General features: G+C 43.7%; 1 protein-coding gene across 12 annotated transcripts in view; it reads left to right on the top strand.

Annotated features, from left to right (window-relative positions):
• LPP (LIM domain containing preferred translocation partner in lipoma) overlaps nt 1-14,010 on the top strand; it is a 326,612-nt gene that overhangs the window by 88,916 nt on the left and 223,686 nt on the right. For 9 of the 12 annotated variants that reach the window (XM_021536843.2, XM_021536840.2, XM_021536845.2 and 6 more), the window contains one exon: nt 12,258-12,324. The exons of 2 other annotated variants lie outside the window; for them this stretch is intronic. The gene's annotated coding sequence lies outside the window, so the exon portion shown is untranslated. Of the gene's footprint in view, nt 1-1,318; nt 1,474-12,257; nt 12,325-14,010 lie in introns of those variants that run through there. One more of the 12 variants, XM_021536847.2, reaches the window with a different exon arrangement.

Genomic DNA, 14,010 nt, shown 5'->3' with positions numbered 1-14,010 from the left:
TGGCAGAGCTGACACAAGGGGATCCTTGCTTCTCCTGGAGTTTTGGAAGTGGCTTTCTCCAGTGGCACTGGACATATTTTCTTTCCCTTGTTTCAGTAACTTCTCTCTCGTTCAGTTTCTAAAACTTAAAGCCCCTGTATCTCCAAATTTGGGATTCTCATAGAATGGTTTGGGTTTGAAGGAACCTTAAAGATCATCTTCCAGCCTCTCCCTGGGTAGGGCCACTTTCCTCTAGACCAGATTGTTCAAAGTCCCATCCAACCTGGACCCTCAGCTAGAACTGCACAGGCCTTTTTCTTTTTGTAGTGGGTAGTTCATCTGAAACACCCAATGGTGAGAAAGAAGTACAATACAACCTTTAAGAGAAGAGTTTTGAAGCAGTTTAGTTCATTTTGAGAACTACTTTTCACTTCCTAAAATCTCCAGTACTTCAAAATAGTCTTGAGATTTGCAGAAAAGATCACTTCCAGCAGTAGCTAATAATAAAAGGTGGTGAGGAAGAGTGACTTCTCTTAATAGCTTGTTCTTAAGACATCTCAATGACTCGTTTGATGAATCAGTGATGAATATTTTTTTCCTGAATCTCCTGGCAATTCCCTTTACCTGTATGGCATGTAAATGGCATGGCTCATTGTAATTTTTCATTTCTTGTTTATTGAGTTGTAGATTATTTTCCCCTCCCCAACAAAACTGAAATTAATTAGGTGTGCTTACATCAAGATGAGGACAATTCTCCCAGCTGGCCAGAATAGGATTGTATGGTTGGAGAAATGTTACTGCTGCAGAGAAAAATGGCTTTGTAGTAGTTTTTTCAAATTGATGTTCAAATCCATGTTCATTTTAAGGGCATTTTCCCTTGAATTGTAACTCAGCCCCAAGGTACTGAAGACAAACTCAAACAAGCCTATCCAAAAGTCAGCCTCTCAGAAATCTTAGGAACTATCTGGCTTTGTGTTTCTGCTCCTGAGCCAGTAGAAGAGGAAGCTGGCTTTTGGTTTGGGCAGATCAGGCCAAAACCAGATTTGTTTGTATTTGTGCACCAAGTTTTGTTTTGCTTTGTTTTCTTTCTGGAATAGCAACTGTATATATAATGTAATGTGGGAAAAGATTAAGTAAACCCCTTTCACAAAAGCTTTAACAGACATTTGGCAAAAAAGTAAGAAAAAGAGGATTTTTTCATTGTTTCCTCAGAGCTCAGCAAACCGTTCTTTTGAGTCAAGGTGAATTGTTGATGTGTTTGCAGGACTAAATAACTGTTTCTAAGATGCAGATAAATAGTCTTCAGGCTTCCAGATGCTGCCAGGAGGAGAAGTAAACATTTAGCTTTGGAAATGTGCAGATCACTCGCTCAGATCCCCTGCCCTTGAAGGACTTCTGTTGTTTGTTGATGTTTCAGCAGCACGAGGAAGGACTCAGTTTGGAGCCGTTCTCTGTTGGCCAGCTCTGGGACAGCAGCCCATGACTGTCACTGAGGTGAGCTCAGTCCCAGCAGGTGGATGGAAGAGCCAGGGGGCAAAGGAGAGAGGGTGGAAATGGAATTTCTGTCAGTGTTTCAGTATGGCTGAAGTGCAAGGCTGGTGTTCATTAGCAGTGGTGAATGGTAATGCTGTGCTTGCTTCCAGTCTGCTCCTCAGAGTGTTGAATATTTCTGTGCCTGCTGGAGAGGACAAGCATTTTACCCTTAACTCCATCTGGAGAGAGTGGCTGAACCAGGGAGAGGAAATCCTGAGTGTTCAGCTCTGTGGGATGATAAGAAATTAATTCATAATCCTTAGGCAGATTCAGAAATTTTAATTATCTACCTAGTTGCTGTTTTCTTGCTTTTGAGTCAGAAGCTGGAGAATACCAGCATCCATGAGTTGGATTTCTATCTTTATACATCCAGTCACTTCAATTTTAAGTACATCTTGTGTGTGTTCAGGTGCTTGTCCCCCATGGCGACACTTTGAATTGTAAAAATCAAAATTAAACTGAACTTCCATGTTCCAGAAGAATGGTGCAGTTCCCACTGAAGATCATGCTGTCCTGAACTCTCTCATAGTTCCTGCTTGATGACATTCTTCCGTCTGTCATGAACTAAAGCATGATGCTGAGTACCCATCCTGAGATAGCCATGTTTCAGTAGAAGATGGAATTATTCCTGGCTCTATGAGTTTGTAAAACACTTTGGGATCTTCTAGATTGGAGAGTGTTGTTGTTTGTTTGTCTGAGGCAGTATTTTCACATGTTTTATTTCAATTGCTCCTGTTATATGTGTTGATTTTCATTATATCTTCAGATAAGGCTCATATAAAATTGGCTTCTGTTTTGTTTTCTCACCAGAGGAGTGATTCATATTCAAATTGAAATGTTGTATTGCTCTAAGCCAGCCTTCTCCCCATGCACTAATGGGAGGAGAGGGAGAAACAGGCATGGACCAAGCAGGATGATTTTTCTCCTACTGCATTTAGAAACTTTCCAAATGGCTTTCCAGGAAGACTCATGGACTTGCCTCGCATGGGAGAATCCTAGTCATGTATGTTTTAAGAATATCAATTGAGCTTGAATCTCCTCAGCTGTCTCTTTATGCTGCAGACCCACATGCTACTAGCATTGTTCTCAAAAAAACCCAAAAAAGATAATTTATGATCGCTTTTAAGTTGAAGATTTTTTTTTATGGTTTTATATTTTCTCTTTATTCATAACATTAGTTTTAAGAAAGTTACTGGCACTAGTTTAAGAGCAGTGACTCCACAGGCACCTTCTGCAGCATGGCCAAAGCCATCAGCTCGTGGTCTCTGCTCCTGCCTGATGCTTTCTCCAAGGGAGCTGGTTGCCATCTACAGGAGAGGAAAACTGCACAGAGTAGCAGATGCTTCTCTTCTGGTTAGAACTGGATAGCCCAGTGCAAACTTCCTCAAGAGGTTTTAACACAGGCACTCAAAAAATGGAGAGAAGAGATGCTGAGATTCCAGCTTGGGTCTTGTGTGTATTCAGGGTTATGTTGCTCTGTCACTGCAGCTCAAAATGAATGTCATTGTAGATCTTGTGGAGCCTGGTGCCTGTCCAATAAGCACTCAGACTGAGATAATAGTGTATTTAATGGAAATCAATAAAATGTGGGTGAATATTCTCACCTTAGTTAAAGTGACCTAGCTGAGCCTACTCAAGAGGATATTTACTGTGTTTTAAACTTAAGACACATCTCAGTCTATTTCTTTTCTTGGTCCTTCCAAGCTGTGCTTGGGCAGGTGAAATCATCCTCTCCCATTAACCCTTTTCATTTTCACAGAGTTTGCGAAACTATTTGAACATTCCTAAGGTGCTCTCAGGTTTTGAGATAAATGAGGAGACATTGACACTTTTTAAAAGTAGCATCAGAGGAGCTGCTGAGGCTTGGAGGATCTGCTGCCTTGAATAGAATACTGGTGACCACGTCCTCTGTGTTGCTGTAACAGTTACACCAACAGGCTGAGGGCATTGCCAGGGTTGAAAATGTTCTGCACTTTTGTTGGCATAAAATAAGAATTTATTTATTAGAAAGTTTTTCCAAGGAGAGAAAAGGAGAAGAAGCTGTGACAGATCTTCATAGCTGATGGTAGCTGGTGAGACAAATGTGGGACCTTGGTTACACATCACCTAAATACTTTCTGACTTAAGAGCATTTGAGCTGGAAACACTTGCAATTAGCATGGGCTTGGCAGAAACTGGCACTGCTGCTGTTTGTGCAGAAACTGCTTGCACAGTCCAGTTTCAGAAGCCTGTTTCCAGTGCCGGGGGAAAACTGCTGTTAACAATTAGCACAGGGGTATTCTTGAGGTGGTGTCTGTGCTGTGGTTGCTCTCAGAGCAGCTGATGTCCTTGATGGCACAGCAGCAACTCTAGAACCAGCAGCACAGCTGTCTGTCACACAAACATTATGTCCTTTAACCTATTTGTCATCACAGCCACACATTTTTTAGGCAGCTGTTGGTGTCTGGGAGCTTTTAACTGCATTGCTTGTGAGAACCTAGGGTTGCACATGGTCCAGGGAGATGTGACCATGACTCTGCTCTTCACAGTCTGCTTTGAGGCAGTTTCCTCAGCTGGCTGTGGTCAGGCTGAGGTGGATTGCAACCTGTTGTAGGCTCAAATGACCCAGCTGGGAACAATTGCCCAATTGACACAATAAATTATAGCTAACTCTGTTAAACTGAGTAAATAATGAGGGCCACAGGGCACCTGCTGATCCCCATAACCTGTGCTGCAGGAGGCTGGGCAGTCTCGTGCCTGATGGAGCCTTGGAGCTTGTGAGTGGGTGGTGTGGGAACTGGGGACAACTGAGGATTCGTACAGGGATGCGGAGTTGCTCCTTGGGGCAGAACAAGAAATGTATGATTCTTGGCCCTAGAATGAATAAAGCAAGATGCTGTGGACTTGTTGCAACCTGTGCAGTCTGTGAATGTTTTCTTCTTGTCAGATGCTGCTGTCACATAAGTTATTTTCTTGCCAAAGGGCAGGGAATGAACTAGCGAAGTGGGAGAGAGGGCTGCGTGTTATAGAAATCAGTGCACTAAATGGCAATTCTTTACTTTCTGCTTTTGCAGTGTTTATTTGCCTGTAGGATTTGGGGGGGCAGAAGGGATGGTGGTGTAGGACGTGCATCTGTCTCATCCAGGAGAAGGCGTGTGTTCAGATGAGAAAGCATTATGCATACAATGCCTGAAATCAGCCCTTAAAATAGCACACTCCACATCTTAGTAACGTATTGAATATATCTGGAAAAGAAACAGTCTGATTGAAGTATTGAGCTTATTGTAGTGTGTCTGCTGTGACTCATCAGGAAATTGAAAGTCTTGGGACAAAACTCACCCCCCTTTTTGGGAGAGATGGGAATTAGTCTTAGATGGGAGGTAATTAATTGTTCTGTGATTGCCGTAAATAGGTACTGAACAACAAGCTTGTATTGAAATATTTATATCCTAAGCCCTGTCTTGTGAGCCCAGCTATCCAGAATCTCCATCAGACACAGACAGTGAAAAAGAAAGTTCTTTGGAATGAGCAGCACTTCCACCTACATGCGTTTAAGCGAGACTGGTTGGAGGTGAGCTGGTAGGCTGCATGCTGTAATAAGCCATTTACTAGGATAATGGCTGTAGGCTACAAATGCTGTTTCTACTTAGTCTGTCTATTCAATGCAAACATTAAAAAAGAAAAAGCTCTCTCCCTTAGTAAGGTCTATAATACTCTTAATCCCCAGTGTACTCCATGAATATTAATTCAGCCAATGTCATAACACCCCATGGAGGCAGATGATGCATGTGCAGCCTTTTTCATCCACCAGAGAAACTGAGGCAGTGGGAAGGACTTTAGGCTTCTGGTTTTGGACTGGGGCAAAATCCTGGGCAACAGCCTGGCTTGATGGTGAGTAGGCACCTGCTGGCTTGCCCTTGGGAATTACGATTTTCAGGGTCTAATCTCATAAATTTAGGGTTTCATTTGGAGAGATTTGCTGCCTGCTGTTGCAGGCAGTGCTGCCCAGCTTGTGGAGTCACAGAGGGGTACATTGGCACAGCTGGCAGAAGTGGATTGTGAGGGTAAGAGTATGTGCAGGAATATCTCTGTCATTTACTGAGTAGCTATAGCCATTATGTATCTGTCTGCAGGATATTGCTGAGAATCCAGATGTTGAGAAAGGAAGCAAGAGAATCAAGATGATCAAATACCTGTTAAAAAAAAAAAAACAGTGCCCAAGGAAAAGGAGCTTGATGGCTTTGTGTTTGTCTGCAGTGAAGTCATGGCAACAGAGAACTCATTTAGCAAAATTAACTATTTCTCTATCTTACAAAAAAAAAAAAAGTTAAAATGATGCAAGGGAACATTCTTTTATCTGAACCAAATTAATCCATTTGTGCCAAAGCAAAGGAGTCATCCTGGGGAGTTTGCTCCAGAGAGCAGATATTGTATTGGTACAGAATGTAGCAGTTGTCCCAAAGCCATAACTGTAAAAGCATGGTGCCTTAGGCAAGCACTTTCAGTAACAGGAAAACCAAACTTTGGTTCCTGCACCTGCATGGTGTTGAAATAGAAGCATGATTTTAAGCTTTTGGTTGTTTGGGATTTCAGCTCAGTTAAGATCTGGATGCAGCTTTCAGAACTATAATCTCTTTGAAGCTCCTTATGGGTAATGCTTAGTTTTGAAATTATCTGGGGACAAAATGCTGATGCTGCATTGGCTTGGGTGCACCCAAATACTTGTAAAAAGCCAGTTGCCTCTAGGTGCCTTTGACTTATGTTAGACCATAGGATTCTTTGTGCCCAAGACTTGTTTTAATCTCTTAATTTAACTACTATTTGAAATAATTCTCACACAAGCCCCAGAGATGACTCTTCTGTGCTGCTTCTGTTTTGACATTAACTGCCCATCTCCAGGCACAGACCCCTCTGTGAAGCAGCACAAAAGGTGAACCACATTGTGACTGTATTGGTAGGCACGAAGTTCATTTCACATCACTGAGAATCTCATATTTGGCATTCAGAAATTGTTCATCTTGGTAATGAGCAGGGGCAAGCTCCAGGGAAGATTTCATGAACTCAGATGTGTTGCTTGAGGCGCCTGGAATGTGGTGTTTCTCTTAAGCAGTGTTTTCCAACTAGATTTTACTTTGTGGCTCTCTGGGAGATGGTTTTAGGCAACACCTTATGGTTTCCCTGAAAGTGTCTGACAGCAGAGAAGCAGAGTTTTTATCTGTATGAAGGAGTGCAACAGTTTGGGGGAGATTTTAAGGATGATTCAACTTTGAGATGGCTTCTGTCAAAAATGTTGGGTAAGCTTCAGACTAATTGGAAACTTCCCCTTTCATTGAAATCACAGAATCACAGAATATTTTGATTTGGAAGGGACTCACAAGGCTCATTGAGTCCAAGTCTTAAATCAGTGCTCACCAGGTGAATGTAAATTGTTTTTCGTTGGTTCTCATACCTGGATGACACTGATGCCTTTCTCCTGCAGCTTTAACTTTGGTTTAATGAAACAAAAGTGAACGTTGAACATATGGAAAGGATCAGTGAAGGAAAGCCACGATGGTTGTATATCTAGGTAGATAACTCAGATGTTATTTTGGAGGTGATCCATGTCAAAAGTCAATGTTTAAGGGTTCATTTTGGAAAGCATCTCTTTCAGAAGGGACTTCATGTGACTAGTGGAGCTCTTCACATTACTGGATAACACTTATCAGATGGGTTGCAGAGGCTGGCTGGGGGTTGTTGATGCTTCCCAACTCAGCCTCAGGCAGGTGTATTTGCAGTTGTGGCCTTGTTTTCTCATCCCCAAGCCTGGACATAGTCCTTGGTTTAGCTGTTCACAGTGTAGGAACAGAAGATCCAGGCTGAAGCAGTCTCCTGGCACAGCCATTCCTGAGGGTGTGTGTATTGCTATCAGGAGAGTGGAGTACAAGGGGGGTGAGGCTGGGAGTGCAAAGCCCAGGTGGTTGCACATCAGATGTTGTCAGAGGTTTTTAAGGATTAACAACTCGCATATCAGGCTTTTTTGGTGAGGGATGAGATCCTCAAACCTGAATGTTCACAAGTGAGGCAGCCCCAGCCCTATGGGTTGTCCCAACATGCTTGGGGCAGATAAGCACAGCGGAAAAGCCCGAGGAACTGCTGCCAAACGACTGGGAAGATGCAGCCCACGGTGTCTGTTGTGTCTGAGATCTCTGTAAAGTCTCTCGCATCTTTCCTCAAGTTTAGTTTTCCAGTGGAGGCTGTTGCAGTAATGAGAATGTCTCCCATCTGCTCCTCACATGGCTTGGCACATTTAGCCAGAATATATATATTTTTATTATGGGGTTAGCCAGTGGTAACCATGACAATTAGACTTATCACGCAGCAGTTTTTTTCCCTCCTTGAGTCAGGTTGAAATGCTGACAATTAAATGGATACAGTACACTTTAGAGATCCATCAGTCTCTTTGTTGTCTTGACAACCAGAGTATATTTAGAAATGTAACAAGTACATGGAGTTCAATTGCACTTTTGCTAAAACATAGTTTTGTAGCTTGAGAATTTAATCTGTTGTTTGTAGATCCAGGTGCTTATTTGAGCTATGCCTGACTTTCTCTTTGGTCTCTCTGGGAAGCTCCAACATTGGCTGGTGGAAAGAAGGTCTTTGTCAAGCAGGGAGCAAACCTGCCCGCTGTGTGTGGCAGGGGCTTGGGTGAGGGGCTGGCAGCCACTTCCTGCTTGGGTGCTGGGTGTGCTGGTGTTCCTGTGCCTGTTGGTTTGTCGTGCAAGAGGCACGTGTGTGGTTGTTGTCCCAGATGCTGGTCTCTGTAGATCCAGCTCAGCAAACAGGGCTGGGGAGCCACAAGCAGCATGTCCAAACACCTTCTCCAAAATGAGCTGCTGTCAGGGTTTAGAGGCACTTTGGTACAGGAGGACAGTGCCATGTTGCATGACACTGGCAGACTGTGATGGCTCTTCTCCTGCCCCTGAGCTGCCCAAGATTTGGTTGCAACTCTTGGCCATGGAAGCAATAGAAAGGACTGTTTCTCCATATAATTTCTTCTGTTTTGTCTTTGATATGATGGGGTCGTGTTTCTTTGATTTTAATACTATTTTAATGCTACTACTAAATTTTATTTTTATTCCTTCCAGTTTGACTGGCAAAATTGAGTTCATCCTCTTCCCCGCTGAGCTGGAATAGCAGTGTGTGGGCTAACTGTCTGGAGCTGTGGATTTTTAAGGCTGCATCCAGGACTAGAAGAGAAGGAGGGAATTACGATGGAGTGCACTTTATGGAGCTCTAAATAAGCCTGTCTCCCAGCACCCCTGTGCACACACTGGTGGTGGGTGTGTCTCGAGTGTCTGTATTACTCCTTGCCCTTTCCCTTTTGAGCCAGGGGAGAGCTGTGGTTGGTGCAGGCACCTCTGTGGGTGTGACAGCCATACCTGCAGATGTGGTGATGTGCCAGCCCAGAAGAGCAGCTGGGACGTGTGGCCCCCATCTGCTGCAACCCTACAGCCCAAAGGCTGTGAGACAGGGATTGGCACCACAGTGCCCTTGTTGCACTCTTAGCACAAGACCTGGTGGTGCCACTGCCTGGCCTGATATGCTGGCTTCAGATCCATGTCTGGGCATGTGTGGATCAGAGTACTTCCCTGGCTTGAGTGATAAATGAATAAAATGAAAGTCAGATGAGGAAATAGCTTAAATGTTCCCTGCTGCCCCTCTACCTTCTGACCCAAAGTTGTCCTGGTCAGGGCTGTCCCTTCAGAAGGCTCACAGGCTGAGGAGCTGCTATAATGGACTTCTTTGTGGTGAGTTGTTGATGGCCTTTCATAATTAGCACATCCCATGGCAGGGCCTGGGATGTTTGTGTATTTTCTGTAAAACATGAAGCAAGACTCCTCCGTTTCTCCCTGTCTTTGGCTTGGCTTTTAGTTGATTCTTAGCAATATAATTTAGTCAAGAGAATTGAAAAAACCCAAATGAAACAGAATTCTCCTTTATCAGGAAGATGAGTTAGAGCAGATGGAGTGGCTGTTTGCTGGAGCCATTTGGTGAGATGGTTTAAAGCAGACAATGGTTATGTCCATGGCATAGTGTTGTTCATCCCTGGGCAGAGATCTGTAAAACTGGTCAGGAGTGCTGCTCTGCTCCTGGGGAGCACAGCCAGCACAGGGATGGTTTATTACCAGGAGGTGAGGAAGGCTCCAGGGAATGGAGTCCACCCTGAGGTCAGATAATAGGAACAGTGACAGCCAGCAAAATGTATCTGTATTTCCTAGGCTGCACAACATTTTGTCTATGCACTATACCCAGAATATTAATAAGGCTCAGAAGGAGGACAGAATTGCATGATTTTGCTTCCTTCTTTCCTGTGTTTCTTTTTCATTCATTACCTGTCAAATAATGTGGTTGATTTCTCAGTGTATATGCACAGCTCAGTTTAGTGTTTGTATTTTCTTTCTTCTCTCCATTTCACCAATTTCCCAATAAAAATTCCAAACCATAGTTATATTTCCACTCTAGCTCTGTTTGTGGATTGTTAACATGCTTTGTTCCAGTGTTTAATAGCTGCTGGGTTTTATTCTTAAAATATAACCACCAAAACCTAACAATCCTAATGACCATTCAAGAGTGCTTTAAACAAGTTATCCCAATCCATGTGACAAGGATAATGGTCTTCTATTAGAAGATACTTAGCTGGAGGTTGGATGAGCTGTAATGTTTATGGGTCTGCAGATCTGTAACCAGACAAACTCAGAATAACTCCTTGGATTTCAGTGGAGCTGTATTTGTTTATTACAGCTGAGGCTTAGGCATTACTTTAGATGCAAATTGCAACCTCTGTGAAGTTAAGTGGGGTTTTGATTTAATTTCTGGAAGCAGTAATGTCCGCAGAGAAGTGAAGAGCTGGGACCTACACAGCCTGAAGTCTGTAACTTTGAGTTGCTCCCTTTCACTTGCTGTCAAGATCAGATTCCTTTGGTTGGGACTACTAATTGAAATGCAGCTTCTCTTAAGCATCTCCTAAAGGCAGGCAACAGAGAGTGGAAGTGCAGTCTGTGCAGATTATGCTTCTCTCTCTCCATATTTTGCAGAAAATGCCACTGCTTGGGTGGTTCTCTCTGACTTGTGGTTGGGCTGTTGACCTGGAGCTTGTGCCTTCAGCTCCAAAAATGCAAAGGCTCTGTGCTGAGTTATCTGGCTCTGATGTACTGGGAGCTGGGATCTCCTTTCCCCCAGCTTGCCTGTGTCCGTGCAGTGGTCAGGAGACGTGGACCACTGCTCATCACCCCACTGTGTGTGGCATAAGTGATTCACCATGCATTCATTTCTGGTCACATAAGGGGCATCAGTTTAAAGCAGACTTGAGACATAGGTTAGTGTTAGCTATTTGAAGTCTGAAGTCTGAAAGCAACATCAAACAGGGAGCAGAAAATGTATCATGCACAGAAGAATCTCTGGGATTTGCTTTTCCTTTTAAAAAATAATAGTAATAAATTCCAAACTGTTTGCATATGCTGTCTCCTCTGTGGTCAGGACACCTGTCTGCCTCTTTGCTGATACTTGATACAGGCTTACAGTGCTTGCAAAAATGTTAACGTGAATTTTTTGTCATGGCAAATATGAAAAGAATATCCAGTGTCTGTGTGGGCAGGTTCTCAGCAAATTTTTCTCTGCTTTTTGCACTTCGGTGTGGATCTGAAGCAACTGCTGAAATTCTGCTGCCCTTCCTTCACCAACACCAGGAGGGCAAAGCTGCTGCCCTGCCAGACCTGACTCTCCTGAGCAAGACAGCTGATGGTGGGGCTAATGAGTTTTAGTCTGACTTCATTAAAAAAATAATATATGCAACTGGCTCGAAGTGTCTCACCTTCTCTTTAATGACTTTTGATCCTTGGCTGATCTCAGGAAAATAGGGGTGAGGATGCAGTTAGGAGGAGATCACCTGGTGACACCAGGAGCATGGTGGGCTGGGAGACCAGGGCTATGCCAAGGTGAACCTTTTGCTAATCATCACTAGTACTTTTTAAATTTGTTTCTTCTCCAAGACTGAGATTAAAGGAAATAGAAAACATCAGAGTAAGCTCAGATATCAATAAACTGGAAGTATTAAAGACTGCTGGTTGAAAGAATCTTGTGGTAACTTGAAAAAAACTATGTTTTCTCTTTAATTGGGTGTCTTTGGAGGCACCTAGAAAGGAAACCAGGGCTGAAGGTGGAGGTGGGGTTTGGGCTGTCCCACCCTGACTCTTTTTTCACAACAGCTGTGTGTTTAATGTGTCCCCTCTCTGCTGTGGTGCTCCTTGATGCTCGCAGGGCAAAGCCAGGGCTGTGGCAGTGACTCATGCTGGCCCTGAGCGCTGGCTGGGGCTGGGGAAGAAGAGGCCCTTTAATCATGAGAGGTAGAAGGGCGTCTGGTCAGGCTTTGAAAGAGACTTTGTTACCTGCAGCCTGTACGTCAGTGCCTTTCACCAGCTCTGCCGTGATTTAAAACAAGTAGCTTCTCTTCCAAATAAACCTCAGCTACCTCCACACTTGCTAAGATATAATCTGTGCTGCCAACGAGTGAAAAACCCCTGTATGGGTCAAAACAGGGACAGACTGACACATGACTTGTGTCAGAGGGGAGGAAAAAAGGCTATGGTCTCCTCTGTACAGGAGGGCAGCTGGCCTTACATGCCCTTTTGGGGCTGTTTTCTTGGCAAGGTATTACAGCCAGCTTGATTTACTTTCTGCTTTTATGGTGAGCAAAACATTGATTCTGACCTTTCTGTTTGCACCCACAGAGGTCCCTTAGAAGAGCCTGTCTGTACGTCTGACTGTGGGTGCCTGACGGGGCTGCCTTGCTTCCAGGTGAGAAATGGATCAGCTCCCAGGGCTTTTGGCAGCTGCTGAGTTTAGGGACAGTGGGAAGATCTCAGTACCATGTTCTTCAGCAGCTGATGGGCATTTCTCCAAAGACTGGGGTGGTGGGATGCCAGCCTGCCCAGGAGGCTTGAGGTGGTTTTACCGTTTCTGGGTTCAAGTTTGGAATTAGCAAACATACAGGCCCCTCCTGCAGATTGAGAGTGTTGCATGGGAACAATTGGTTGGTCCTGTGGGTAGTGTTGCTTTGACCTCTTTTTTGAACAAAGCTTTCCTGGGTGTGGACCTGAACTCATGCCCCATCCATGATGGCTCTCTGCAGGCTGTAGATGTTCCCAGCTGGTGATGGAGAGCTGTATTGTTAGCTGAATCTAACCGTGTTTCAGTGGACAAATAGAAATTGTGAGGAGCAAATTAATTCATTCATCGGAACTGCCAATCCTGTCAAATTCACTGGAGATATTTAGCTGTGGCTTAAAGGTTCACTGTTTGAGCCACCAGAAAGTATTATAGGAGTCCTTTGCTGGATTATGTGTAGGACATAAACTGCCCTTGTGCCCTTCCCATGATACAGTGGTTTGATTGCAGAGCAGGACCAGTGTCAGGGCAGTGGGTCAGTCCTCAAGCCTCTCTCAGTTGTGCCACCCCAGGAGACAGAGAGGTGCTAGAGGTGCTGCAAAGCCATGGCAGTGGGGGAAAGAAAGCAGCTTGTGCAGCCCTGCTGAGAAGAGGAGAATATGAGTGACCAACTACCCTGGTGGTTTTACCAGTGGAGCTTCTTTGTTTGCTGTGATGTTACCTGACTTTAGGATCATGAGTCGGGCCAAAATCAGGAACAGTGAATCTTCACTCTGTTGTGTCACTGAATTTAATTGTGCTCTTATTCTTCTCTTTTGATACACAATGTATGTCCCTACTTTCTTCTTGAGTCTAATTTTTGTGGTTTTTTGGGGTTTTTTTGTGGGTAAATTATGTCTAGGTGGAGATGAGATTTCAGTATCCTGTTTACTGCAAACAGTTGGGGCCATTAATAAATGTTGACAGACAAAGACAGACCAGGGATTAATAAGTAGAGGACAGGAGATTAATAGCAAGAACATAGAATCTGGTTCAAGGCCTGATCTTCCCAGTTGCTGGGCTATGGAAGATTAATGGTTGCTCTTCTGTTAGTCTCACTCTTTCTGTGGTAGCTTTCCTGACTAGGTTTAATAAACCATCCCAGTGAGTTGGTATAAATATGAAATCTAGGAAGAAGCTTATTGTTAAATTAACTAAAGATGTCCTTATGTTAACTAAATGAAACAGTATTAGTTTTGCTTTCTTTGCTTTCTAGTCAGCACTTGAGCAACAACATCAACGCACTTGTGAGTGGTGAAGCCAGATTTTCAAGTACTTACAACTCCTCTCAAGACAAAAACGTATCATAAAATGTATTTTGTGAAGCAAGCTGTGTCTGACAAATTGCTTTTTCACTCTGTGTCCTGTGTGAGAGATTGATTTCACTTCCCTTGACTGGGTTTTCAGCTTCATTTCTGTGAAAAATTGGGCTCTTGACCTGTTGCATCTGGTCTCTCATTAGGTTTAGTGTGAGATTAGATCATTGCAAGAAAACACTAGCTTTTGCAAACAGCATTCCTGGTTAAATTTGTGGGAGAACTGTATAACATGGGACTG

Source organism: Lonchura striata, chromosome 10 (assembly GCF_046129695.1).
Source record: "Lonchura striata isolate bLonStr1 chromosome 10, bLonStr1.mat, whole genome shotgun sequence".
NCBI classification, from domain to species: Eukaryota; Metazoa; Chordata; class Aves; order Passeriformes; family Estrildidae; genus Lonchura; species Lonchura striata.
This window is presented reverse-complemented; position numbering and strand designations above follow the sequence as displayed.